Source organism: Mustela nivalis (assembly GCF_964662115.1).
Source record: "Mustela nivalis genome assembly, chromosome: 1".
Classification (NCBI taxonomy): domain Eukaryota; kingdom Metazoa; phylum Chordata; class Mammalia; order Carnivora; family Mustelidae; genus Mustela; species Mustela nivalis.
This window is the reverse complement of record NC_139020.1, coordinates 121147020-121174907: the sequence shown is the minus strand read 5'-3', so window position 1 is coordinate 121174907 and position 27888 is coordinate 121147020. Positions and strand designations below refer to the sequence as shown.

At 47.2% G+C, this 27888-nt stretch overlaps 2 protein-coding genes and 1 long non-coding RNA gene across 8 annotated transcripts in view; 1 reads left to right on the top strand and 2 right to left on the bottom strand.

Moving 5' to 3' along the window:
* Window positions 1-11010, top strand: part of LOC309869662 — an 86446-nt gene extending 75436 nt beyond the window's left edge. For both annotated transcript variants that reach the window (XR_014314313.1, XR_014314314.1), the window contains exons 3-4: window positions 2576-2887; window positions 10902-11010. This is a non-coding gene — a long non-coding RNA (uncharacterized lncRNA). The remainder of the gene's footprint in view (window positions 1-2575; window positions 2888-10901) is intronic.
* The window catches only part of COPB2 (COPI coat complex subunit beta 2), a 460843-nt gene that overhangs the window by 268583 nt on the left and 164372 nt on the right, over window positions 1-27888 (bottom strand). The window lies entirely within an intron of this gene.
* The window catches only part of NMNAT3 (nicotinamide nucleotide adenylyltransferase 3), a 123771-nt gene that overhangs the window by 76601 nt on the left and 19282 nt on the right, over window positions 1-27888 (bottom strand). The window lies entirely within an intron of this gene.

Sequence of the window (27888 nt, the reverse complement as noted above, 5' to 3'; positions counted from 1 at the left end):
CAGGCTCTCTACAGTGACCTCAAGCAGGGGCAGGGAAGGTGAAGGAACTGAACCAGTGACGAGCATCCTGACGGGTGTGTTGGACCAGAGCGGCAGAGGCCCAGAAATCACCCAGGGTGGGGTGATGGACTAAAAGCTCACGGATGTGGCTGTGTGTGGGTGACTCAGGATCCAGGCTGCAGAGGGTATAAAGATCCCACAGCCCTTAGGGGGTCTCCAGAGACTTGATTTCATTCCATAGGGAATGAGGAACCTCAGAAGGATTTTGAATGGGGATGGGACTTACTCCTACTTCTGTTTCAGGAACAGTTCTCAAGTGCTCCCAGGAGAGTGCATCCAAGGCCCAAGGCAGCTCCTGCCCAGATCCTGCTGCCTGGGGAAGGGCAGGTGCTTTCCCAGCTCACCTGAGGACAGCCTTTCCTACTGCATACATTTCACTTTAATCACCAGATAATGTGATGCCAGCCAATGGCCCGCATGCACCAAATTCTAACTAAGTGTGCACCCTTCGGCCCATTTGTCACAGGCCGTCGCAGAGACACAGGAAGGAAAGGCGAGCCAGGAAGGTTAAGTGCCGTCACCGCAGATGTAATGTGCTAATGCTCATCGCTAGGGAGGCAGTCAATTTACCTTTCCCTGCGGTGAGCGCCTCTAACAGGACCTGGCCCTTCAGAAAGGGGCTGAAAACATCCCTGTTTATTATAGACATAAAGCGGATGGCTTCAGGCAGAATGGAAATGGATTCTACAAACATCTTTCATTACACAGACCTCTTGACCGGACTCCTCATCTTAAAGAAAACAAGAGATGCGGTTTGTATTTCTGGGGTTGACGAGCACATTTTTCAGGACCCAGGGAAATCATTTCCATCTGCACAAGTATGTCAACTTCTCCAGGGCAATCAACCTTCACGCGAACTCTGGGCACTTTTTCTTTTCAACTTTGCCGGATTCACCTGCTGTTGCTATGGGCACACAGTGCTGCTAGGAACAAAAGCTGAGCGAGCCTTCATTGTCAGTGTGAGGCTCCTCCGTCAGCCACCTCTCCACGGACACAAACATGCCAATTAAGCACTCGTCCTAATTACAAGACTCCCAGGAAAGCAGGCAGCCTGGCTCTTCGGTTGGGAAAACTTTCAAAAGATGTGAAGAAGGCACAAGGAATGGAATGAGGTCTCTTGCAGGCCCACTCTCAGGAGCTGGGATGCATTTCGACTGGTGCAGGAAAGTGGAAGGGAGTCACAGCTACGGGCTTGCCGAGTGAAAGGCGATGCATTGTGTTCCAACTTTACACACATCAGGCTGATTCTTGAAACCTGCCTGGAAGGAAAGGGTCTGTGCCTGCATTCTGGTCAAGAACCTCATCAACTGGGGCACCTGGGTGGTGCCTCTGCCTTCAGCTCAGGTCATGATCCCAAGGACCTGGGATCGAACCCCACATCGGGTTCTCTGCTCAGTGGGGGGAGCCTGCTTCCTCCTCTCTCTCTCTTTCTCTCTCTGCCTACTTGTGATCTGACTGTCAAATAAATAAAATCTTTAAAAAAAAAAAAAAAGAAAAAACCTCATCAACTTTTCTGAGCCTCAGTGAGCCCCAGGGAAGATGGAGATAAATCACATACCACGTAGGGCTGTCATGGAGCTTACCAGAGCTGACCCACCAACCACAATGCTTGGCCCATAGGGGGTTCTCCAAAAATATTAGCTCTGCTTTCCTTTCATTATGTTTTTATTTACTTATTTTTTAAGAATTTATTTATTTGACAGAGAGAGAGCATAAGTAGGCAGAGAGGCAGGTAGAGAGAGGAAGAAGCAGGCTCCCTGCTGAGCAGAGAGCCTGATGCTGGACTCGATCCCAGGACCCTGAGATCATAACCTGAGCTGAAGACAGAGGCTTAACCACTGAGCCACCCAGGCGCCCCTCTTTTCAATTATGTTTAAAGCAGAGCTCACCATCCCCACCTCCACCTGCTTTTTCTCTGTTTTTGCAGTCACCCACGATCAAAACCTGACAGCTTTAGGGCTGCCTTAGCATCCACCTGCCTGTTAGGCATCTCTTCCTGACTGGCCTGGCCCAGGAGATGTGCCCACAGAAGGGAGCTCCCAAGGAAGGCCGTCCCCACACACCACTGCTCTAGTCTTCCACCCAGCTTCAACCCTAACAACTCAGCACTGAGCGTCACTTGTCCCTGAAGCTAAGACTTGATTGTGAGAAACAGGTAGTGTAATGTCATGCTGGTAGAAATAACATCTGATGCTGAATATGCTCCAGATCACAGCTGACTTGCCACCTTGGAACAAAGAAGGTAGAAGAGACGGGGGAGACTATGAGAAGTGCTTGGCATCTCCTGTGAGCAGTGCCAAGTAGCAGATAATTAAAATCACAACCTACCAGCAACTGTGCTAGTGCCTCAGAGGTATATGGCTAAATAAAACCTGGCCCCTGTGCTCCAGAAGATTATAGTCCGGCAGGAAGAACAAACCACTAGGCTCCCAAGTGGGACAGAGTTTGCTGGGAACTTCCCACTACCCACTCTGCCTTTCTCTTTAGTAACAGAGTCTCTGTCTTTTGCTGGCAGGTAACTATATTCCCCAGTCTCGGTGGCAGGGGAAAGCTGTCCACGTGACGAAGGTCTGGCCAAAGATCTATGAACAGAAGTGCTGCGTGATACTTCCAGAACCTTCGTGAAATGGGAAAGTCCTGCCCTTCTCCTCTACACTCCTGCTGACTACAATGTGATGGCTGGAATATGGCAGCAAAACTGGACCGACTCCCAATCTGACAGAGAATAAGCCAAGAGAAAGCCAGGACCTTAATGACTCTGGAGTGGCCATACCAGGCCCAGACTGCCTACCTTCAGCCTTCTTTTTCCTGGGGGAGAAATAATCTTGTAAGTCACCATTATTTTCTATTTTTCCATTATATGTGGTGAAACCCAGTTCTAACTGATATACTGATCTTTAATGAATGTTTACTGAACTAGTGTATAAAGGAATGAAAAAGTGTGTAAACTTTGAGAAGTGTCTACTGCCCCAGTTAAACCTGTTTTATATGCAGAAACTCAAATGGATATTGTTTGAAAGGGAAAATATACCTAAGGAAAAAAATCTATCATAACTTAATTTTTTATATGAATTTTTCATGGGAGGGAAAAATCCTTACTCAGGACTCTAGAAGGCTGAAATGTGTAGCAGTGAATCTGCTTTTCTGGAGATCACAAAAACCAGACACTGTCCTATCTCCTTCCCCCCAAAACAGATTCATTATGGTGTGCTGTTGCACTCTGCTTTGAGTGGGCATTTGCCATATGGCTTGGCAGTTTAATGGTTTTCTGATACTTGACAAAAATGAAGCACAATCATTTTGCAAGGAGTCTGCGTTCCTAGATGGGTCTTTTCCAAATAACAGCTGTGCCTCAAAATTGAGTTACTCAAATTGCAATTTGTGGACACAATACTCAAACATTTACAAGTGAGCAAAACCTCAAATCACTTGGGCTATTTCCAGGCTTCGGAGTTTATGAAGTTTTTAGCAGTGTTATGAGTGTGCAGCTGTCAACAAACTCAAGCCAAAGTCTCCAAACCACCAGCCCCGGCAGGCAGTAGAGATGGCCTACTTAGCAGCAGGACACGTGCCGCCGGCCACAAACCCTCAGGAATGAGAGAACACAAGGGTAGGAAGCTTCACACTAAAGCCCACAGACCAGATCCCTCTGCCTTTCTCTCTACTCCCTACCATGCTGTACGGATGATAGCAAATCTATAGCTCGAGCCCTGACCTTGCTTGTGGGCCCCTACAGCTCCAGGGATGACCACCTGGCACTGGCTTGATCACCAGCCACATAAACATGGATTCAAAGCCGAGTAGCAAGACTTCGGAACTGAGTGACCTTGAGTTTATCAGTCAGGAGAGTCCAGATGAGATACACTAACAATTCCCAAATCTCAGGAGCTTTAAACAATAAAGGTCTGTTTTATGTTCCTATTACACGTGCATTCCATGCTGGTTGAGGCTCTGTTCTGTACCATCTTTTCCCCTCAATCCAGGACTCCAGCCGATGAGCAGTCACTACCTGGAATATGGTGTCTGTAGCAGAAGGAAACAAAATGGGCTCCAGAAGGACTGCTGCCAGCAACTGTACCGTATGGTTGGCTCACACTGGCACGTGTCACTTCCAACAACCCTGCCCAACTTCACCAAGTTAGAAAATATAATTGACTCTAGCTCTCCACCTTCAGGACACAGAAATATTTGGGAATAGCCTTGTGCCTACTACCATCAACCAACTACTCGAGCCTCAATGACCTATCTGGAAAATGGAGATAATGACACCTCCTCAGATTGTTCTAAAGGTTCATCAGAATTAACCCATGCAGAGTACTCAAAACAGTGCCTGGCCCACAGGAGGTTCTCCAGAAACACCAGCTCCTTTCCTTGCCTTCAAAACAGAAATCATTTCCCACTCCTTCTTCAGGCTGCCCAAACCCCTTGTCTGCAAAAAGTTCCACGCTTTTTCTAGTCACTTTCAATCAAAACATGCCAGTTAGCTAGGACATCTCTTCATTCTTCATCATGTCCTCCAATACAATGAACCTCCAAGTATGGCCAATATTCCGTGAGGTCTTCACTTCCCATCACTACTGAGACCCACCTTGCTATTGGATTTCATTATCTTCTTGAATAAGTTAGGATTTTTAAAAATCGCAGATGAGAGAAACAAGCTCTGGTCATTCTAGTTCCCCTCCATGGCCACCAAAGGCAAAGCAGTAAAGGGGCATGGAATCATGGGAAGGCTACCAGGCCATCACACAGAGTAAAGGATGAGCTGAACATGAGGTCTCAGGGTGGACAAGGGACAGGGCAGGGCCACGGTCTCAGCCTGGTCGGAGTCCCATGGTACAGACATGGTCAGTGGGACTCACGCCAATGTACAGTGTTGTTCCTAGAGAGGAGCTGTTGATGTGGGCTGGACAGACCCTTAGCCACCCCCACTGATAGCTTCCACATGTGGTGAGAGAAACTCTGGAATCCTTCCCCCCCCCCCATCCAATCTTTTCTCAATATGCTAAACGGATTAATAGTCCTTAAGTTTGGGTTAAGTCACTGAAACTACTTTGACAAACTACTTTTGACAAAATATTGAGGGTCTGCCATGCATCAGACACTGTTAAAAACCTGGGGCTTCATGCCAAGCCAGTGATGAATCTTCAGCAAATTGTTTTCCATTGGCATTTGGCTGCTCAGCCATGTCCTTCATGTGGCATGAGACCTTTGGAGATTTTAGTACCACTCCACCTCTAATTGTTTTCCGACCTATTCCCTACATGTGCTCCCTGTCCTTCCCAAGCTCAGACCACCTGCTGTTCTCTGCTGGGTCTTATGAGTGTTCCCACTCCTTGGGCTTCTGTTTATGCCACTTCCTAGAGCTAGGTGGTCTCTTTCATGCCAGCTCTCCCACACAGCTTCCCCAGCAGCCCCTAGAAGTCACTGTTCCATCCTATGACCTCTTAAAGGTGATACTCTGTCTGTATTATTGAGTCTCTCCTCTTTTCTTGCCTAACAGATTATAAATCCCTGAGGGCAGGGATCCCATGGGGTCTAATGCAGAGTGGAATGCAAATAAGGAATATTCACTTTATTCCCTGGGGACAAGGTAGAAGTGAAAAGCAGATCCAAATGAGAGCCAGAGAGCACTAGTCACTCCCTGGCATGGTCTAGGCCAAAGCACCTCCATTCTTGCCTCCAATATCCAACACTTGCTGGCTTTTCCTGTTCATTTTACCTGATGCAAATTTCTGTCCCCCTATCTGGGGCATCAGCTCCCTTCTGGACTTGAATTTTGCTCTTACCCCATATTGTGTCTGCTGCCTTGGCTGGGCTGCACCCAGGATCCTCGCTGGCACCTTAGAGCCATCACCTGATTCCTCTCTCCATTCCCTGCCTCTGCCCCTACCCAATACAGGGCATATGTCTAGGGCCCTGCTCCAGCCCAGCAGCAGGCAATGAACCACAGTGAGTGTTGGGAAAAGCAGTCCCACACCCTCTACAGACCAGGGAGATTCCCTGTATGGCAGAAAAACACAGAGTTGTCCATAACTGTGGCAGGGGATCACACCATAGCCCTTCTAGTGCTCAGAGAACAAAACTGGCAGCCATCTGGGCTCTTCTCTCTCCCTTGCCTCGGCAGCCTGTCAGTTCCACCTCTGCAGTATCTTTGTAATCCGTCTCTCAAACTCCGCAGTCCCTGCCTTGGATTGGGGCTCATTATTTCTCAGTTGGACCTGAGTAAGCCCTTACCTGTCCCCAGTGTCACCCCCTAGGCCCATCTCTGCTAGCTGCTCAAGGGATCTTTTGGCATGCACATATGGTTTCCTGCTTCCCCCATCACCCAATCACATTGTGGGTAATGACACTCCTCAGTGTGGCATCTGTGTGCCTTACGGTCTGGCCATGCCTATTTCGTCAGCCTCCTCCCTTCCTCCCAAACCCCTCCCCCGGGCTGCTCCATCTAACCGCTTTCCAACCTGTCTTAAGTCCCCTTCGGTGCAATTTTAAGACCAGCCCTGAAATCAAATACAAAAATTCTAACAAGACAACTTTGTTTAGCTTGCTTGTTCATTCACTAAAAAAGAAAATAAGCTGCCACTTAAAATAAGCTTGCCACTATCAAGTTCGTCAGGGCAGTAGGAGCTGACAGGAAGATCCCAAAATGCCTAGAAAGGTAGGAAGCTGGCCAGGCTCTCCATGAAGGCAGAAGAGACCAGTGGAGGCCCAGTGAGCCACAGCAGAGGACAAAGGTAGGAGTCTTGCTGCTCAAAGATAGGTATTCACTTGGGAATTTCACCGGGCACAACACAACCAGGTCCAGAGCAATCCTTTCCCATTTCACATAACTGAACTTCCTCCAGAAATTATAAGCCAAGCAGCTCATCTTCCCTTCTTTATTGGGCTATAAGCAGACTGCTATAGTCCTGAGCGGGTAACTGCAAATCTGGGCAGTGATCTATGAAATCAGAACAGACCTGGGTTTGGGCATGTGATTAATTAAAAATTTTAACCAACTTCATCCCATGTATATTTAATGTTATGCATAAGTGCTTTGGGGCTGGCTGGAAATCAGTACCAAAGAGTGGGCAGTTCATAGAAACACCTGCAGTCCCTGTGATTCCGAAACAAACAAACAAACCTTCTTTTGTTTCTTCTCTTGGTTGCTGCTTCAGAATCCACTAGCAGGACTGGCAGATCATTCTCTGCCCACGTCCCCCCACTGAAGCCCAAGCATTTCTCCTGCACACAAGAGTATGTGTGCTCAGACCATGAAGGGCATACTTCCTCTGGCCTTGAACTGAGGCTGCCTGTGCCTGCAACTGAGGGACCTCTGGAACGGAAAAGGGTTGGCATTTACAAGCTCTGCAGCCTTCACAAGCCCCTCAGTCTCCCAGAAAATGAGGATACCCCAAGCTCATCCATGGAGGCCATGAAGATGACCTGAAGAGACACATTAGGACTTCATCTCCTACACTGCATTCAGAGGAGGGGGAAACTTCCATCACAGAGTTAGGGAATGGGATTCATTATGTAAAGACACCAATATCCGCAATAGACTCTACCTGTTCCTGCAAGAATAGGTCAAATGAAGCCACTATTTGTCTGAGCACATCCACAACTGCACTGTACAGAACCAGAGATTTCAGGCCAACTCAGGCCTGGGCGGGAGCAGTTGAAGCAGCCCACCAGGTCACACACAACACTCCAGTGGACCTGCAGCAGGCTCCCTCCCAAAAAGGACTTGTTGATTTACTTTACTATGTATAAATTTAAAAACCAGCAAAGAGGTTAATCTGCTTCTATGATTTGTGAAAAAGTAACGTATTTATCTGGTACATACTTTGGCTGATGTTTCTTTTTCTAGACTCTTGTGATCCATAGTGATCCATGAGTGCGCACACCACAACATGGGGCTGGTGCAGAGGCTGCCCAAAAGTGCAGGCAAGGAGGGTCCTGGCCTGGGGAACAAGCAGGTCCCTGGGCCTCAAGGTCAATGGGCAGAGCTTCTAGCTCTCCTCTCCAAGGAGGTCAGAAGAACTAAAGAGCACTATGTGCCCAGAGGTGGAGGTGAAGCCAGATGCAGATGTCTGTAGGTATCAACTCTAAAATTAAGACAGTGAGGCTTCATCCCCCAGGCCTCTAGCTCATGTGAATTCTCTTACATGTGCGGGCCTCACTAAATCAATAAAATAATAATTTAAGTGAAAAACAAAATATAGCCAAAATGAAATGATTTAAGGTCACTGTCTCCATGAGCAGATGTTCCACGGGGAGTGTGATGTGGCAGAGAATCTGCTGGCCCTTCCTGCAGCACCGCAACCCCCTTTTCTCCTTGCTAAGAAACCTGATTTGGGGGGCACCTGGGTGGTTCAGTAACCCCAAGCCTTGGACTCTCAATTGCGGGGCTCCGCACTCAGCAGAGAGTCTGGTTCTCTCCTTCCCTTTCCTTCTGCCATTTCCACTCACGCGCACCCTCTCCAAAATAAATCTTCAACACTACAACAAAACCTGATTTTGTTCAGCTTCAGGGTCAAGGGGCACAAATCCAGACAGAAGCCACAGCACCACAGCCACCATGGCAGGCCACTTCCTTCACCCGTGATTGGTCAGGCAGGAGCACGTGACCCAGTCCTGACCAATGAGATGCAGGAGGAAGCGCCCAAAGGCCCACGGGAAAGATTCTGAAAATGCAAGGACAGTCTTTCATCCGAGCCTTCCCAGGGACAATGCGGTACAGGGTGGTCACGCTCCCAGCTGCCACCACCCTCCTGTGACTGCAAAGGGAAGGCCTAGGGAAATGCAGCAGTGACGGGCAACCCAGAGACTTGGTCTCATTAAGCCGCTGCAGTAATCTAGTACAGCTTCTCCCTAGACTTTATTACGTGAGCTGCTAAGATACCTTCATTGCTACTACTCCTGCAGGCTATTTTTTCAGCTGCCTGTGTCCTCCCATGTCCAAACGGAGACATCTCAGGCGACTTCGGTTCTTGCCTCCACCTCACAGTGTGTGCATACCGTGAGAGCCCAGTGTGTAAAGACGGCTACTTCCACATCACATGGCCCTGCAGTCAAGGCAGCTCTCTCCCTGGGCAGCAGCTGACCCGAGACGGCATCTGGGTCAGAAGACATCCTGCTTTCTGAGGCCTCGGGAGGGACGGTATGCTGAACACCAACGTGGAGCTGTACTGGGAATCTTCCAGGACATGAACAAATGTGATTTTTGGTAGATACTGTGACCTCAGAACCTCAGAACCACAAGGAAGCTGCCTCCAGGGCCTCTTTGCAGACCCCTCTCAACTGCACTCATTGTCCTCACAGAGACTGACTACAGGGACCTTTCTGAGGACAGCTCTGTATCCCGTGGGACTTTTATACTGCCAATGGCTCCTTGGGGCATACTGCCTTTGGTGGAGCTCCCACCCTTCTCTCCACAGGTAGGGACACCTGCGCTTTTCCAGCTTCAGTGTTGGCTGCTTGCCTAAGGTGCCTGTCGTCCAACACAGCCTGGTGACCCGAGGAAACCTGAACACACCCACAATGCCATCTCGTTTTATTCCTGATGGTCTCTCTGCCTAGAATGCTCTCTCTACCCATTTCTACCTATTAAACATTGTTCCCTCAGCCCTCAGCATACATTAGGCCAACCACAGAAGGTCTCCTCCTCATAATGATAAAATACAACCCAATTTAAAACACACAAAGGACTTGGATAGACATTTCTCCAAAGAAGATACACAAACGGGGGCGCCTGGGTGGCTCAGTGGGTTAAGCCGCTGCCTTCGGCTCGGGTCATGATCTCAGGGTCCTGGGATCAAGTCCTGCATCGGGCTCTGTGCTCAGCGGGGAGCCTGCTTCCCCCCCACCTCTCTGTCTGCTGCTCTGCCTGCTTGTGATCTCTGTCAAATAAATAAATAAAATCTTAAAAAAAAAAAAAAAGACGATAAACAAACGACCAATCAACACATGAAAAGATGCTCAACATCACTAATCACTAGAGATACACATATCAAAACTACCATGGGATACCACCTCAGATAAATTATGATAACTATTATCCAAAAAAGAAAGAGGGGGAAAAAAAAAAAGAAGTGTTGGAAAGGATGTGGAGAAATTGGAACTTTTGTGCACTGCTGGCGGGAATGCAAACTGGTACAGCCACTGTGGAAAATAGTATGGAGTTTCCTCTAAAGATTAAAAATAGAACTACCCTATGATCCAGCAATTCCACTTTTGGGTATACACCCAAGAGAACTGAAAGCAGCCACATGAACAGATGCTTGTACATCCATGTTCATAGCAGTATTATTCACAGAAGCCAAAAGGTGTAAGCAAACCATGTGTCCACAGACAGATGAATGGATAAACATAATGTCTATATATATTATATACCATTTTATATTATATGTGTATATACATATATAATTACATATACAATGGAATATAATTCAGTCTTCAAAAGGAAAAATATCTGACACACATTAGGACATTATGTTCCATGAAATAAGTCAGCCACAAAAAGATAACTATCACCTAGAACAGACAAATTCATAGAGACAGTAAAATGGTGGTTGCCAGGGGCTGGAGGGAAGAGGGAATAGAGTGTTATGTAGTGGGTAGAATTTCCGTTCTGCAGCCATGAAAGAGTTTTGGAGATGGTTGCACAACAGTCTGAATATACTTAACATTACTGAACTATATACTTAAAAGTTGTTAAGATGGTAAATTCTTTGTTGTATGTACTTTACCATAGCTACAAGTTTAAAATAAAAGGTCGCCTTTGATAAGCCTCAACCGGGCTCTGGTTGCATTTCATTGTTCATCAATCTGCCTTGATTTCTTGTTTTCTGTTCTTTCAGGATTGTTTTGAGACCTACCTCGTTGCCTAAACCAAAGTAAAGAGCAAGAGCCCTAATTGAACTGTTCCTTAAGTCTATAGTTCCTAGGGCACTTCAATTACATGAACCAATAAATTCCCTTTTTGACATTAAGCTAGTTTGAGCTTGTGTCCTGTGACTTGTAACCAAAATTAACTGAACTGAGACTACACTTGATTTGAAATATCAGAACTCTAAGAATTAAAAAAAAAAGACACTGAAGATTTCTAGGGAATAAACAAAACAAAGTGCATAGACAAAAAGCTGAGAGTATGACTGGCATTTAACCCCTCCTTTGCAACATTAGATGCAACAAACAATTATCAATGCCTGCATCCTTCTACGACAAGAGGACTTTCAATCTGGAATTCTCTATTTGGCTAGATAATTAAGTATGGAGTTAGAACAATACATTTTTATAGATGAATAGACTCAAAAGTTTACCTCCCAGGTATTCTTTAAAGTAGTTCTTTGAGGGTATGTTTCAGCAAAACAAGAAAGGAAACCCAACAAAGTACAAGATAGGGATCCAACCTAGGAGGATGGTGAAGCTAGAATGAGCTGTACAAGCTGGAGAGGACTGAGCAGCACAGCAAAGTGTGGGGTTCTAAGAAAAAAGAAAAAGAGAAGAGGCTGGAGAGGCTGGGTCAAATGGTGAAAGCATTTCTCTAAACTACTTAAAAAAAAAAGAAAGAAAAATCGAAGTAAAACAAAAAGTGACATAACATGGTCCAAAAATAATGTAAATTAAAATGACATAATTTTAAGCTCTTTATGAAATATGAGAAAATACATTTGACCCTCATATTAGGAGCCCTGTGATTCGTCCAGGGCTACTTAACCCTGGAGTGAACATTTATGTGGCCATAATGATCTAAATCCTACTTAATGATGTTCAACTTTTAAAGTCAAATCCGTGAAAAGGCACAGAAGGCTTAACTGTGACTACAGAATAGAAATGTAATGTTAAACCCCTGGCAATGTAAGAATACAGCTAGCTACCAATGAGAAGTGGTGGGGAACGAAAGAGGGAACGAAGAGGAATAGGCACCAATGTTTTCCTCTTGTCACATGGGGAGTCTAGGCACTGATTACTTTACCAAGAAGAAACAGAGAATTGGTTCTGAGCATCAGATAAGGGGGAAATAGCATTTTAATCAAGCCAGGGCATAAACTTCTCTCCTTGAAAAGCTGGGAAGGTAGGCAGGTCAGGGATAGTACAGCAGCTCTGATGTCATCAACATCCCAGAATCCTTTTTTTTAGATTTCTCTATCATTTTTTGAACAAGCCTTCCATCTATCCTCAAGATTGTCTCATGATCACCTGATGGCTGCTGCAGCTCCAGCCATCAGACCTGTGTCCAAGAAAGAAGAGAGAAGAGCAAAAGATGCCTACCTGCTAAGTCAGCCCCTTCATAAAAAACTCTCCTAAGGCATGATCCAGCAACTTCTGCTTATATCTTACTGGCCAGAACCCAGTGACATAACCATCCCTATCCAAAGGATAAAACTGATGAAATCCTAAACTGAAAAGCATAGTTTTTTAGCTGGTGCACTGATGTTCTCAACAAAGCTAGATCTGTTTGTAAAGAAAGAAGGAATGGATATTGGATAAGCAATTCAGCATCTGTGTGACTCAAGAGATAGAAAGCGCGTGCTCGCGCGCGCGCGCGCGCACACACACACACACACACACACACATTTTTTTCCCCCAAAGATTTTATTTACTTGAGAGCATGCACACCCAAAAGGGGGGATGGGCAAAGTGGGGGAGGGAAAGAGACTAAGGAGAATCCCTGCTGAGTACAGAGCCGACTTGGGCTGAATCTCAGGACCCTAAGGTCATGACCTGAGCCAAAACCAAGAGTGGGATACTTAACTGACTGAGCCACCCAGGGACCCTGAAAGAATATTTTTTAGAGTAAAAGTAAAAAGGTAACCAACAAAAGAATAAAAAAGTAACAGAACCATCAAAAATGAAAGGAAGGGTGCAGAGTATAAATGAGTTAAGTCAATCTTTCATAATGGGACTCAATGGCTATCTTTCCTGGATACAGTTTAGAGTTGTGCATTTAACCCAAAAAATAATTTTTAAAAAGGGGGGTCTACCTTTGGGAGGTATGCAAGGAGGCAGGGGTAGAGCTGTAACTTTTTATTAAAAGCCCTTCTGAACTAGTTGAATTTGTAAAAAGCCATGTGCACTTGTTATTTTTATTACAAAGGTTAACAGGGTTTAGTCTGTTCTTTTGGGAAACAGCATCACTATCTTTCCTTTACCTTTGGCAACCTAGGTCAGTGGTGGGCATCTTAATATGTTTTAAGCTCCCTTCACTGACTTAGTAACAAAAATTAGTCATATGCAGGGCTCTCTTTATTTCACTTCTTTCAATTGACTTGTTATTTTTAAAATTCTAACCAAGATTTTTTTTTAAAAAAGATTTTATTATTTGAGAACGGGAGAGAGAATGAGCAGGGGTGGGGAAGGGCAGAGGGAGAGGGAGAAGCAGACTCGCTGCTAAGCAGGAAGCCTGATGTGGGGCTTGATCCCAGAAACCTGAGATCATGACCACAGCTGAAGGCAGTCGATCAACCAACTGAGCCACCCAGGTGCCCCTCAAGACTTTTTATGAGCAGCTGGACTAGACTGGCAGACACATCACCATTTCTGCTGGGAAGGTCCATGGATGCCCCACGCTTTGTCTGAACCTGGGGCCACTCTCATCTGCTTGCAAGCAGACCTCTGTGCAGGGACGTATATGCTCTACCTGCCTGGTCTGCACTCTCAAATCTCTGTCCCAGTGTCTCCATAATATATTAACAGGCGGTGGCCAAAGGGAGTTCTGCTGAAATACGCAGTAGTTTGGGCCATTTTGGACAAAATCCTAGAATGCACACGATAATGCTGAGCAATGCAGTTTAATTTATGAGCATGCAGGTCTGCTGTGAAATTGGGAAATGGAAGTATGAGACATTAGCATTCACATGCAAGGGCAGGGCCAAGTCCAAAACTGTAATATGCCTTTCCCAGGGAAGACTGGAGAGTTTGAAAGAGCAGCCACACAGTCAGTTAAATGTGTGCTCACGAACCTCATCTGCGTATTTTAATGCCACCAACCACCTGAGAGGAATGTGTTTCTCCAGGTCCTATGCCTTTCATATTGCCTAACACCCTCCACTGCCTTTAACAATAGTAGAACACACACATATGCACCTCTTCTGGGCAGATTTAAAAGATGAATTTCATGGTCTGGATATGATTTGATCTGCAGGGTCAGGGGGAAGGTATAACAGACAGCTTCTCAACTTCTTCTAGCTAGGGCATACAAACTATTAGGCAGCAAAATATTTCCAAGTTAAAACAGGAAGACAGGCACGTTTGTGGGGCGCCTGGGTGGCTCAGTGGGTTAAGCCTCTGCCTTCAGCTCAGGTCATGATCTCAGGGTCCTGGGATCGAGGCCCGCATCGGGCTCTCTGCTCAGCGGGGAGCCTGCTTCCCTCTCTCTCTCTCTCTCTGCCTGCCTCTCCATCTACTTGTGATTTCTCTCTGTAAAATAAATAAATAAAATCTTAAAAAAAAAAAAAAGACAGGCACGTTTGTAATTTAATTCATAGCAGCTGTACATGCAGTTCATGTTATATATTCTCCAGTTAAAGGAGCTCATCAGTCAGAGGTTTCGTCTGACCTTGACCTTCTAGCCCATTTTTCAATGCACAGAATAAAACAACATCTACCTCTGTTTTTCTTATGCATGAAAATATACCCTCCTAAAGAGTCCAGAGGAAACATCAAGCGTGCTCCAGCAGTTAAAGTATGTTGGAAAACAGACTGGAAATCTCACTGCGACAGGCTGAATAACGTCCCCCAGAGATACCAACTCCTAATCCCTGGTTCCTGCAGATGTGACCTTATTTGGCAAAGGCCCCTGGCAGATGTGATGTTAGGGATCTCGCAATGGGGAGATCATTCTGGATCTGCTAGAGGGTCCCAAATGGAATACCCTGGATCCTTCTGAGGGAGGGGAAAGAGAGATCTGAGAGTAGCCCTAGAAAATTAACACACCCCAGAGGGGCCACAGGGGAGAGTTTCAATTTTGCTAAAAACCGTCCCAAACAGTCTATGGTTCTTTTAATGGTATTTAGCAGAACTTAACTCCCCATCTCCAGCATGTGGGACAGTCAGGTCCACAGAGTATGGGTGAAGAACACCAGTGGCCGTGCTCCTGGGTCCCTGGGGACAGCTCAGAGGGGCAACGTCCCTTCCTGAAGCAGGGTGCTAAGTACCGGAAGAAAACACAGCTCGTTCTTTTTTTTTTTTTTTAAGATTTTATTTATTTATTTGACAGACAGAGATCACAAGTAGACAGAGAGGCAGGCAGAGAGAGAGAGGGAAGCAGGCTCCCCGCTGAGCAGAGAGCCCGATGCGGGCCTCGATCCCAGGACCCTGAGATCATGACCTGAGCCGAAGGCAGCGGCTTAACCCACTGAGCCACCCAGGCGCCCAACACATCTCGTTCTTAAAGCAAAAACATGACTAGGTGAGTGTGAAGGGGGGAACCAAGGATTTAGGAGACTTCCAATAAATTAACCTTACAGCTCGCACAGGGCTGCGTTGCTATCTGTACGTGTCAGGGGAGCACATCTTTAAACAAATGCAGCGTAATTATTAATAAACACGGCCAGATGCCTGCAAGCATATGTTACAAGGCTGTCCTCTGAGGGTTGGTCTGTAACAGTGAAAAATTAGAGACCCGAATGTCTACCAACAGGGGAATGGTTAAGTCTCCAATGATACCACACAGCTATTAAAGAGTCACATAATTCCACTCGTACTGACATCAGAGGTTATGAATGAGTAAATGTTGCGTGAGAAGAAAGGGCATGTTGCAGATGGGATGATAGTGCTCTCATCTTGGTTACACAAAGCTATCTCTGCGGTCATAATATACAGAAATACTATAGAATAAGAATGCCTCATATGTGTGTCTATCCACTGGATGGGGGCCCTACAAACAGGAAGTTAGCGTCTCTGAGAAAGGGAAGGCTGGCTGCAGGGACAAGAGGAATGGCCAGACTGGGACTCCTTTACATGAATAAGCTTTTCCCCTAGGTGTGTACTCACTCCCTTTGTAGTTCTAAGAAAGCGAAGATTTGGACATGCAGTAAAGATGCACTCTGAGAGCCTTGTCAAGTCTGGTGTCAGATAAACAGCGGAGGCCCTCAGGAACCGTGTGCTCCAGGAGCACTGTGCTGCAGGTGGTCTCCAGCAATTGGCTGGGGCTTCTGGGGGCTGCCTGGAAGCTGGCGAGTACTGCAGGGCTGGAGGCAAAAACTGTGGCTTTTATACCAGGCTCTCTACTGGGACTGCCATGTTCTTATTGAAAGAAAGAAAGAGGGGTGCCTGGGTGGCTCAGTGGGTTAAAGCCTCTGCCTTCAGCTCGGGTCATGATCCCGGGGTCCTGGGATGGAGCCCCAAATCAGGCTCTCTGCTCAGCAGGGAGCCTGCTTCCTCCTCTCTCTCTGCCTGCCTCTCTGCCTATTTGTGATCTCTGTCTGCCAAATAAATAAATAAATAATCTTAAAAAAAATAAATAAAATTTTAAAGAAAGAAAGAAAGAAAGGCACAGCGAGTAGAAAGTCCCAGGAAAGTGTGTCTTTTGTCTCTTCCACAGGAACTGGGCCAAGCCACTGTTCACCAACTCAGTGGTTTACACCAAAGCCAAGGGAAATCTATCTTTTGAACACTTTCTTTGAGAAATTCTGCATGAAGATGTTTCTAAAGGGTTTCCTGCCTCCTGGAAGGGTGGTTTTTCTTACCAGATGAGCAGACGGTCCCTCTGCTTATTACTGAGCAGAGCTCTCTTTGTATGGGTGAGCCGCCCAGCACGACGGGAGGACCTATGCCTTGAAAACAGGGTCCTCTTAGCCTCCCCCGCTTCAAAGTACACCCTGGCCACGTTCCATCATATATGAAGGCTGAGCTCTTTGATCTAGAGAGTCTCCTGGTTACCTGTCTCCTGGAAACGCTGTTTTGGATTAATGTACAATTGAGCTGATCAACTGTGCACCAAAAAGGCATTACTACAACTAAGGGCAATGTGCACGGAGCTCACACTGTTCAAACTGAAGGGGTACTGAAGAAATGAATGGGAGTGTGTCTCAGAACCCCAAAGCAAAGACGAAGGTTCCCTGACAAGAAATGACAAGCACTATTCTCTTTCGGATAAAAGCTGGGCTGTGGGAGACTTCTATCTCAAACACATGGTACAGGAGCACAGGGCCTTGAAAGTGACAAGTCTCTACAAACACTTGCTAAGTGACGGTTCTTAGTGAAATTACTACTTTTGGTGGAATGAAAGGAACCAGTCCTCCTTCTCCACCACATAATATGAAGTGTTTATTTTTCAAGGTAGGTTTCTCCAAGATTTGCCGCAAATCTTTAAAAGTCATGACATTTTATGACTCCTTATTACAAATTTCAAGGAAGACTTTCATCTCCTCATTTTAGAGAAATTGTCACAAAAGCAACGACTAGAAGCTGGATTTTTTTCCTTAAGCAGAGGGAATGCTCTATCTAGACGGCTGAGGCTTAATCAAAATATTGAATGTTGCTGGTTTTGTGATTCCATCTGCAGAATGTTCACACCTGGTCAACCCCCCCCATTTTATAATTGAGGACGCAGAAGACCTGAGAGGTGAAGCTGCTTATTCAAGGTCACACAGGAAGCTAACAGAGCTAGAACTGGAGCTTGGGCTGAAACTTCTTTCACACTGGGATACCGCCTTATAAACCAAGCTATTCGGTTATGCAGATTTTTAAGTTTTATCCCAGAAATGCCTCTTGACATATAAGCCGCATCACTAGGCCTAATGAGACCAGCACTGTAGGACAAATGCAGGGGATACAGAAGATAATAAATTCCAAGAAATATGGCTAGAAGGGACCTGGAGTGATTCTCTTACTCCCGTTTCCTTTCCTTGAGGCAGAAGTCACAGACATCATTTCAGGGGAGAAGTATCTTATTTCTAAAAGCCTTGAGGGAAGATTTCTTAACTTCAACTTACAAAAAGGAACATCTGATTTCCTCTCAACACCAGGATTCAAGAAGTATCCACTGAAAACCACTACACAGTTTTTTACATAAAAAAACATAGAACACTCCTCAACCCAATATCTCAAAAGTGATTTTATTTAAAATCACTTTCCAGGCGCACCTGGGTAGCTCAGTCAGTTAAGTGTCTCTTGGTTTTGGCTCAGGTCGTGATCTCAGGGCTTCAGACTCTCCCTTTCCCTCTGCTCCTCCTCCCTGCTCTCTCTTTCTAAAATAAATAAAATCTTTTTTAAAATATTAAAAATAAAAGTAAAATCACCTTCCAATTTAGTCCTACTTGAACATTTTTACTATGAAAGGAAAATAAGAAGAGCTTGGAGATATCACGAAACCCTCCCTAAGATCTTTGTAAGAATTTGAAAGAACGTCGGAGACTCACTCGGGTCTGGTTGTGTGATTAACTCGACATATAGAGAGGCCTGCAGAGCGCAGAACATTTGTGACATGAAAGCCTCTGAGTTAGAAACCATGTAACAGCTCCCACTGCAGCACTGGCACCTCTAAAAGTTTTGTTAAAAGTCCCCCTCCCTTTTTTTTTTTTTTCTGCAAAGCAGTTTTTACAGCAAGCCTCAGATCAAGAAAGTACCCTTCTGAGTAATGTGAAGGGGGAAATAATAAAAACAAAATAGATTGTGAACCCCACCAAGGATTCTGCATATATTCCTGCCAAATGATCTAAAAGCCAGAGGTTCTTCTAAGAGGAGGAAGCCTGCCTGACAGCTACGATATTCAGAGAGGGAAAGCTAATAACATAGGTGATTCATCTGAAGGTGACCCTGCTGACCTACCGCCAATGGCTTGGGACTGCTTTTGGATGGGCGATGATAGCATTCCGGGTGCCAGAGAATCAAGGGGTAAGCCTCCCTGGCAGCTGTTGGAAGTAAGGGGGCCCAAGTCCATGGCCTGGGGAAGGCTGTCTGTGTGGGGAGCTGGCAGGTCTGAGGACAGTGAAACCAGAATCCTGGCCTCAAAGTCTCAGGCTCTGGGCCAGGGCGAAAACAGCCTTCCTTAATTTCACCCTACCCCTGGCTCGGCCACACCATTCCACTAACGTCTGTTAAAGCTTCTCACAACCCATGCCTCAGAGTCCCTGTCACAGGCATTTCTCCTCTACTGTCCCAAAGCAAGTGTTTCTCTGCATGCCCCCAGCCCTGACCCTCCCCTGCCATTCAGAGAATCCCCCATCCACTGGCTGATGGTCTGGAGGCCCATATCCTCCACTCCTCACAGAACTGTAGTGTATCTGGAGCCCAGTCCTGGATCTGTGTCCAGCCCTCACTTTCCACCCAGCTCCAGGTCAGAGGTAGAAAGGTTGAGGTCCTCAGCTAGGGGCCCAAAACCCCAGGCTAGAGGCAATGCTGGGAGGAACCGTGCCCTGTGGGCTCTGATGTGGGCCACTGGACACTCAGCAGCATCTCAGCCCGGGAGCAGTCCATGGCTGCTGCAAGAGCCACATGAGCCAACAGTTATAACCCAGTGGGGTATGGGTACCCACAGAATGCGAGGGGGCCCAGAGAGGAGGCTAAATGGCTCTAGATGCAGGAGCTTAGGAAGCAATGAGCAGGACGGTATCATTACTAACCACTGATGGGGACACGGCGGCTAGCTGCTTGACACATATTTCAATTCATTGTCGTTATTCCCCTCTGCAGATGAGCAGTGAGACTGGGGCTGGAAAAGTGAACTAATTCGTTCAAGATTACCCAGCAAGGAGGGGCCAGCTGGAATCTGCCCTCACTCCATATAGGCTCTCGAGCTGCCTCTCTTGGGTGTGCGCAAGGTGACAACAGCCCTTCTCATTTCTGCAAGGGACTGGGAGCACATGCTTGAGGGGACGGGCCAGCTCGGATTCTCAGGTCCCTAAGAGCACAGTGTTTAAGTGGAACCGCAAAATTCTCAAAACCAAATGAAATTCACTTGAATTTTGAAAGTAAAAGCAAACAGATGCCTAGCTGCCTCTTTTCCTAGGAGAGGGATGGAGATCCGATAAATGGCCAGCCCCTCCCACCCCCCAGAGAGGCGGGGAATCTCTATGGAACCAAAGAGCAGCCCTTCCTGTCCAAGCGCACACAGAAGTCTGCAGGCAAAGCAATGAAAGAGAAACCTGAGCTCTTGATGAGCTTAACCAGTGAGACGCACAGTCACTCAAGAGAGGATTAAAAAGAATTCCAAGTACAGAATGAGATTCGTGATAAACTGTTTCCCTTATTTTAATGAAACCATGGAGATGTTAAAGGAACGCATGTTTACAGGGGAAAGAAATGCCCCATAGGCCAATGGAAGGACTCACTGCTTCATAAATGTCACCACCTTATTAGTGTTTCTCTATCATTTTCTATGTCTATTCCATTTTATAAAAATACTTACGCATGGATTAAGAGGTTCCTAAGATGTGATTGTGTAAATTAAATGAGACTTAGGGATGGTTTTTTAAAAAATTGTCATTGCAAAAATCCTCACACCTTCCACTGAGTCGTGGAATAATGCAAAAGGTAAGTGGCATTGTTAAAAACCTCATAATAATAAAAAAAAAACTTGTTTAATTCAAAAATAATAGAAAACCATAAAATTCTCAGAAACTATAAAATGCTCACTGGAGTTGAAGCCGTTATTTTCTGAGCAATCAAACAGATCATTTATTAGGGGCTCTCTGGTTCTCGTTTTCCTAAATCAGAATCCTGCGTGTGATAAAGAAAAGCTGCATCCGAGACCCCCAAACCCTTTCTCCTTCTGCGTCTGCACCCTGAGAGAGTCCTCTTTTCATTCTGACCTCTCCGTCCATTTTCTTCCTTGCCTCCACTTCCCAGGGTGAGTTTCAGGCCTGTGTGTGGGGCCTGGCACCTCGGGGCCCCATGTATCACCTCCGGAAACTCAGCCTGCCCTGATGGCCCATCTCTCCACAACAGGGGCTCCTCACCCCCTGTTACCAACCCCGTCTAAGGCAGCGTCAGGTGGAAGCACCTCCTGGATGGGCTCTTCCTCCTCTCTGCCTGAGACCCAGTGCACAATTGTTCTTAGCATTCCTGGCCTTCAACCCACCACACAGAAGGTGCTTAATAAATGTTTGCTGAATGTATGATGCAGGCATCTGGCCAGGAGCCACTCGCTTCCTTCTCTCCTGTGAAGCTCTTCTCTCCACCTGGAACGTTCCTATCCCCTAAGTTTATCCATATCACCTTCTCCAATTTTCCATAAATGAACAGCACCACCATCCAGTCAGTCATGTGGTAGTGATTCTGGCCTCCTTTAAGGAAAGGGAGCCGACAGGCGCATGGGGGCTCAGTCAGTTAAGTATCTGCCTGCAGCTCAGGTCATGATCTCGGGGTCCTGGGATGGAGTCCTGAAGTAGGCTCCCTGCTCAGTGGGGAGTCTGCTTCTCCCTCTCTCTCCCCCTCCCCATTGCTCATGCTCTCTCTAATAAATAAAATCTTAAAGAAAAAAAAAAAAGGAAAGAGAGCCCTTCAATTCATGCATCATTGAATCCTATACATGCCACTTCCTCACTCTTTCTCTGACCTCCCTTCTCTATCCCTCTATAACCCAGGACCCTGGCCTTCCCCCCCAATCCATGGGGCTACCTCCTCACAGGGGGTCCTGCTCCTCACTCTTTGTCCAGCCTGTCCTGAATGCATTCTGGAACTCGTCCCTCCCCTGCTCCCCTCTGTCGCAGGGCTGGAGCCCAAGGACTGACAAGGCAGAGGGGTGGCCCCATAAGCCTCAGCTCCTGGCAGTCAGTCCCCAGACCCAGGCCAGCAGTCACTTGGCACCCAGCTGCCACAGAAGCCCTCTTCCCCAACCCTGGCTGGCTGGCAGAGCAGAAACCTATGCTCAAAGCAGAGTCAATCAAAAAATGTCAAAGCTCTATTTTTAAAATTAAAGCTACACAAGCAAGTGATCTGATGCAGGGTCTAGGCCTTTTTTTTGGAGCAGGGATTGCAACTTTCACAAACCCAACTGGGTAGGTGGGGAAGGGCAGCTGAAGAGGCACAAGAAGGACTCAAGGATGGACTCAGTCTTGAGTTTCTGATTCTGACTCCTGCATCTGCCTCCACCAATCAGACAGCCCAGTTCTTTCCTCAATGCCCCGTGGAACTGGGCTGGGGGAATGGGGAAATGGGAGGGAGCCACTCTCACCTTTCCAAGTCTCTTCGAAACATCCATTCCTCAAAACACCCCACTCTTGCCTTGTACACTCATAATCCATCAGTTTATGTAGTACTTAATGTTTAATAAAGTCACGTGTACTTACGAAGCACAATGGGCAGGGGCACATTTGGGAAGAAACACCACTGACTGGGTTATGGAGCACGCCCAGCCCGGGCTTGCAGCACTGGGGCAACTGTGCTTCCCTGTGCTCACCTGCTCACCTGCCTGGCGCCCCCACTGGATTACCAATTCCAGGCCCAGAGAGCCCAGCTTGGCTCGCTGCATTTACAAACTCCTGTCTGGCACAAGACCGGAGCATAACCTGGCCTTGGGAAACGCTGACCAAATGGAAAAGGGAGCCCGCTCACAGAGCAGCCCTTCCTCAGTTCCAGAGACTCCTCTAGCAAATCTGGGCAGCCGGATACCTCCCTTCCCTACCTGGACTCACTCAGCACCCATCACATAGTCAAGCAATGTGTCCTAAGTCAGACCCAGATGCAGGGGACCATGGGTACTTTTCAGCCCAAACACAAGGTTCTCAGGTCAGAGAGGAGACAAGCCAAGAGATCTGGTCAGCGGCTGGTGGAATTATCATCTCTCTCCCTATCCCCCCCACCTCCCAGCTTGGGTTCCTCTCCTCTTTTGTCCCTGGCTCCCAGGAGCTAGCAGAACACACTATAGAGGTCCAAGATGGCACAGCCCAAAGTCAGCAATGGCTCTGGAACATCCCCACTGTGCCTGAGTGGTTTACAGTGAGACCCTTAGGGCAGGAAACACACCTCCCATCCTTCCCCAGAGCTTGGAGCACAAGAGGTACCTGATTCACTTAAAAGCAAGCCTTCAGCAAGTTAATCTGCAGATAAAAATTAAGTCAATTTCAAACCAGGGCTAATTTCAACATAAACTCGCACTCCTACTGACCCAGGCAGGAGTCTGGAAGTGACTCAGAATAAGCGTGGTGATGAGAAACCCAGTGGCTGGCAGACGTGCCCACTCACTGGGCCAAGAGCTGGACTCTGGCTTACAGAGTGAGGGGATAAATGGACATAAACTTGCTTCCTGGGCTCACAGACATTTCATTAGAGACTGACCTCGTTTTCATGCTGAAAGCATTTGTGTGGCCTTCAATCCTTCCAATTTCATCACAGAAATAAGATGCAAAGCAGAGAACACACAGCTGTCCTGTGTTCCAGAGGCATGCAGAATGTAAGACAGAAGTGAAACCATGGTGTTCTCACAGGCTACTTTTGCTTTTGATGTGAAATCTGGGCAGGCCCACCTCATGATCTGCCCCTTAGCTCCTGCCCAAAAGAGCATGGGCAGAAAGGGTCCAGACATCCCAGCGGGCTGTGGAATGTATTATGGGATTTATTTTATCCATAACTATGTGATAACTGTGCTTTTTAAAGACAAACTTGAAAACTGATCCAAACTCCACTACCATTAATAATAATCCCTTCATTCCGTAAACCTCAGTCCATACCTACTATGTGTCAGACAGTATGCCAGGAACCAGGAAGAAAGCCGGAGAAGAAACCCTCTGCCTAGAGGGTTCACCTATATCTTTGGTAAGGGGGCAGACGGGCTGACCAATGTTCTCAAACCCATGTGGTTAAGAACTGGCATAAACACAGAGGGAGCCTGTGTGCACAGAGGAGCACCTCCAGCCCAGCCAGGAAGGATGCAAAGGAGCACGAAAGGGTGCCAGGGGTGGGGGGCAGGAAGCAACAGGGGCTTTGGGTTTTGAAGGATGAACAGGAGTTAGGCATGTAAATGAGTTGGGAAGAGGTACAAGTATGTTCAAAGCCTGAAGCTGGGGAGGCCACGGGGAGTGTGCGGGCTACCAGAAGTTCAACAGAGTAGCCAAGGTGGGGGTTGGGGAGGTGGGTAGGACAAGGTTCTCCACCACCAGGTTACCAAGGGCCTTGTATTCTCTGCTGATGAGATCAAAACTTGATCCTGGGGTGCCTGGGCAGCTCAGTGGGCTAAGCCTCTGCCTTCGGCTCAGGTCGTGATCTTAGGGTCCTAGGATGGAGTCCCGCATTGGGCTCTCTGCTCAGCAGGGAGCGTGCTTCCCTCTTTCTCTCTGCCTGCCTCTCTGCCTACTTGGGATCTCTGTCTGTCAAATAAATAAATAAATAAATAAAATCTTTAAAAAAGCAAACAAACAAACTTGATCCTGATGGTGGTGACTGGGGAGCCTGTACAGGATTTTACACAGGGGTGGGACCAATGCCCAAGCAATCCCCTGAGGGTCCCCAAACAGCTGAGCAGCGCCCCGGAGTTCGCTTCCTTTATTCACGGCTCTTGAGACAACAGAACTTGAAAACCTCATTAGCAGGCAGGTCTCCCACGAACAACTAAGCCTCTTTCCCTTCCAGAATGCCCTCGCTGAGGCCGCAGCTACTTTCAACTGCATCCTAATTTCAAGAAGTGATAAACATATGCTCGTGTTTCCATTTACAAGTTTTTGATTATCAGCCTGGCATTGTAGCTGCAAATTACCCATTTTCTATTATAATTATTTTTACTTCTCTCGATGAAGAAGGAAAAGAAGCACTTTGAAATGACGGAAGTGCCTGAGCCACAGAGGGAGGGAAGAATTAAGCACTGCTGCAGCTTTTGCCAACGGCAATGTAATAGCAAGAGTTTGACAAATGAAATGCAAGCTTGTGGGCTGTGTCAGACTAGGCCTTCTGGAGAAGTACATTTGCTCACCACGAACGGTTTACCTAAAACAGGGCCCAGCCTGCGGCAAACCAGGGGAGAAGCCGTCCAGGGCCGAACCGCAGCTGTGAGGGCTCTGGGCAATGACTTCATGAAGACGGGATGCTTTAGGTGACAGACACGTCCCCTGTACTCTTAGGTACTAACACTTGCTCTTCCTGCTTCCAGGTGGAATTTTTAAAAAGGATGGGGTTGTCCCTAGTCAGACGCATTCCAGGAACTATGGTCATACTATGGTTGGACTTCACCAGGATGCAGCCACACTCACTGGCATCCCTGGCCCTTCTCCTAAATCAGACATGGCACAGAGCCATGTCTGGCTGTCTTTCTGTTCTGGCTGGGGCTGGGGTTGGGGAAGTGAGGACGAGCCTTGGCAATGGATGGGAGGCAATGAATTCAGGTCACTAGCTGAAGTGAAGAGGATGCTAGCTAGCATGGAGTTGCATGCCTACTGGCAGCTTAATGTCCCATTTAATTGGCATGTGACATTAACTGACAGAGTAGCATGTAAATGAGAACGCAACTGTGGCTTTGTAGCTTTGAACGTGCTGCTGGTGAGGTGACTTTGTTTTAAAAGCACAGCTTGGACGAGCTAAACAGTTTTAATATTGGGATGACTTGCTCATCAAGAAACCGTGCCCATCATCCAAATTCCTAACATCTTCCATGAGCAACTGTGTGCTCAGTTGTGGGGACGAGGGTATGGACAGTGCCTGCTCTGAAGGCACTCACTCTAGTGGGGTGTCAGGCATTGGGGGGGAAAAAACTAAGCAGATATGTTCAGAATGCTATTTGTGGTCAAAGCAAAAACTCTTAGCATTGTAGCTGTGGAAGTTCTAAATATTGCTCTCTGTTCACATTTTAAACCCTCATGAATGAAAATAATAAATCACTATCGCAGCAAATCAATAACAACAGTAACAGTGAAAAGAGCTAGAAGTTACCATAGCAGGCCCTTTTTTAATGCACTAGGCACTTTGCGTCTACTAAGTCCTATTTTGGCAGCACATTTACTGCGCCTGTTACTACACTGTCTTTCAGAATTATCTTTAATCTTTGCAAACACTGTGTGGAGAAGTGATATCACTTTGTTTGTTTCTGACCCGGACACTGAAGCTTGGGGCTCTGAAGCTCAGGGCTTGGCCTGAGATGCAGCGCTGGGACACACAGAACAAGGATCAGGTCCTGTCTGATTACAAAGACCAGGTCATTTACTCCCCACTGTCTCTGAAGTAGCAGAAACCTGGGGGGGGGGGGGGGCTCCGACTGCCCTTCCATGCCAGCCCCAGGCTCTTTGGTATTCAAGATGGGCTTGTTCACTTTTGCAGGAAACAATAGATGTAATCAGCATATTAACCATCCTTTAGACATCAATCGTGAATTCTTCCCTCCAGAGTAAATTGCTCTCCTTCTTTCTGTGTCTCTCAAGATCCCTGCTTGAGCCGGGAGAGGTAAGAGCAGATTAATGTGCAGGTGCTCTTCCCTCCAAGCCAAAGGCAAGGGGCTTCCCCTCCAAGCTGAGGGCAGAGGTGAGGGGGCAATCACAGGGCATGCGTGTACACAGTGGGGAGTGTGCTGTGGCTGTGGGGGCAGGGGTGCCACACAGGAGCATGTGCTATAGAGGGTGTTGTGGGGGCTTCTGCAGTGGGGGTCCGCCATGGGGATGAGGGGTCTTTGGTGAATCTTGGGGAGAGGTGATGTGGATGTGGGGGAGAGGCTGTACTGCATGGTGGGTAAATTATGTTGTGGAGGGATATTTTGGGGGGGTTATGCTGTGGGGGTATGTGGTGGTATTGGCCACTAGAGTCTGCTGTGGGCCTCTACCATGAGGGTGTAATCTGGGGACAGTGTTGTGGAGCCGTGTCCTGGGTGCACTGTGGTGTATGGTGCAGGTGTGCTGAGGGTAGGGGGACCCCGCAGATCCCTGGTTAGTGGAGCATCCTGGAGAGCCCACTCCCAGGCCCCAGAAGGTTGCCCTTGCCACTGCCCCTGCCTGATCCCCATGATGGTAAGCTCATGCCCCAGCACCCCACCTTCCCCCCAGCCACATCTGAGCTCAGGATATCCAGCGAGAACCTGGGGCAGCAAGTTCATCAATGCTGGTGACTGGGGAAGCCAGGGAAGTCCCCTCTCTTCCTCCCTCACTAGTACCAACCTTTCTGTGGGAGGGACTGGGCCAGGTGGTGTTTGCAGATCACATGGCACATAGCCGCTGCATGGCCCCTCCCAGGGCTAGGCAATGCTAGGGCAATGCTCCTAGGGACCCTCCAGGCCACAGCACAGGTGAAGGAAGTGCCCTCTTCCTTCTCTTACAGCTGGCTTGGAACAAGCGAGCTACACTCCCTTCCCAGCTCAGCGGCATCTCTTAAGGACCCTGTCCTTTCCTCTTGGCTCACCCCTCTCATCCTGCAGCCTGTCTGTCTTCCGCAGGAGCCTCCTTGGCAAGACCCGAGTGGCAATGGCTGGAGAGCTCAGGCATGTGGGTGGCATGCCTATTTGTTCTTCTGAAGGTCTATGTCCGTTTCCCCCCAGTCCTTAATATGAAAGATTTTCCAACATACTGCAAAGTTGAGAGAATTTTAAATGAACACCTGGATACCCCCCACCTAGATTTCACCATGAATGTTTTATTACGCCTGCTCAGTCACATATCTACCCCTCTACCCATTCATCAATCCACCGTTTTTTGTTTTGTTTTGTTTTTTTTTTGGTGCCTTTCAAAGTAAGATGCAGGCATCAAAAGCAGACAGTAGCTCCCTTCTCCCTAAACACTTCGGCATGCATATCGTTAGCTGGAGTTCATTATTTGCTTGGTGTTCTTTTTGTTTTCTGAGCATATAATCCAATGCACACATCTGGAGGGTAAACATTCAACAAGTTTTGACAAATGCATGTACCCATTTAACTTCGAGCCTTATGAAGACACACAACATCCTGTCACCCTAGAAAGCCCTCCTCGCCTGTCCCTTCCCACTCAATATCCCTGT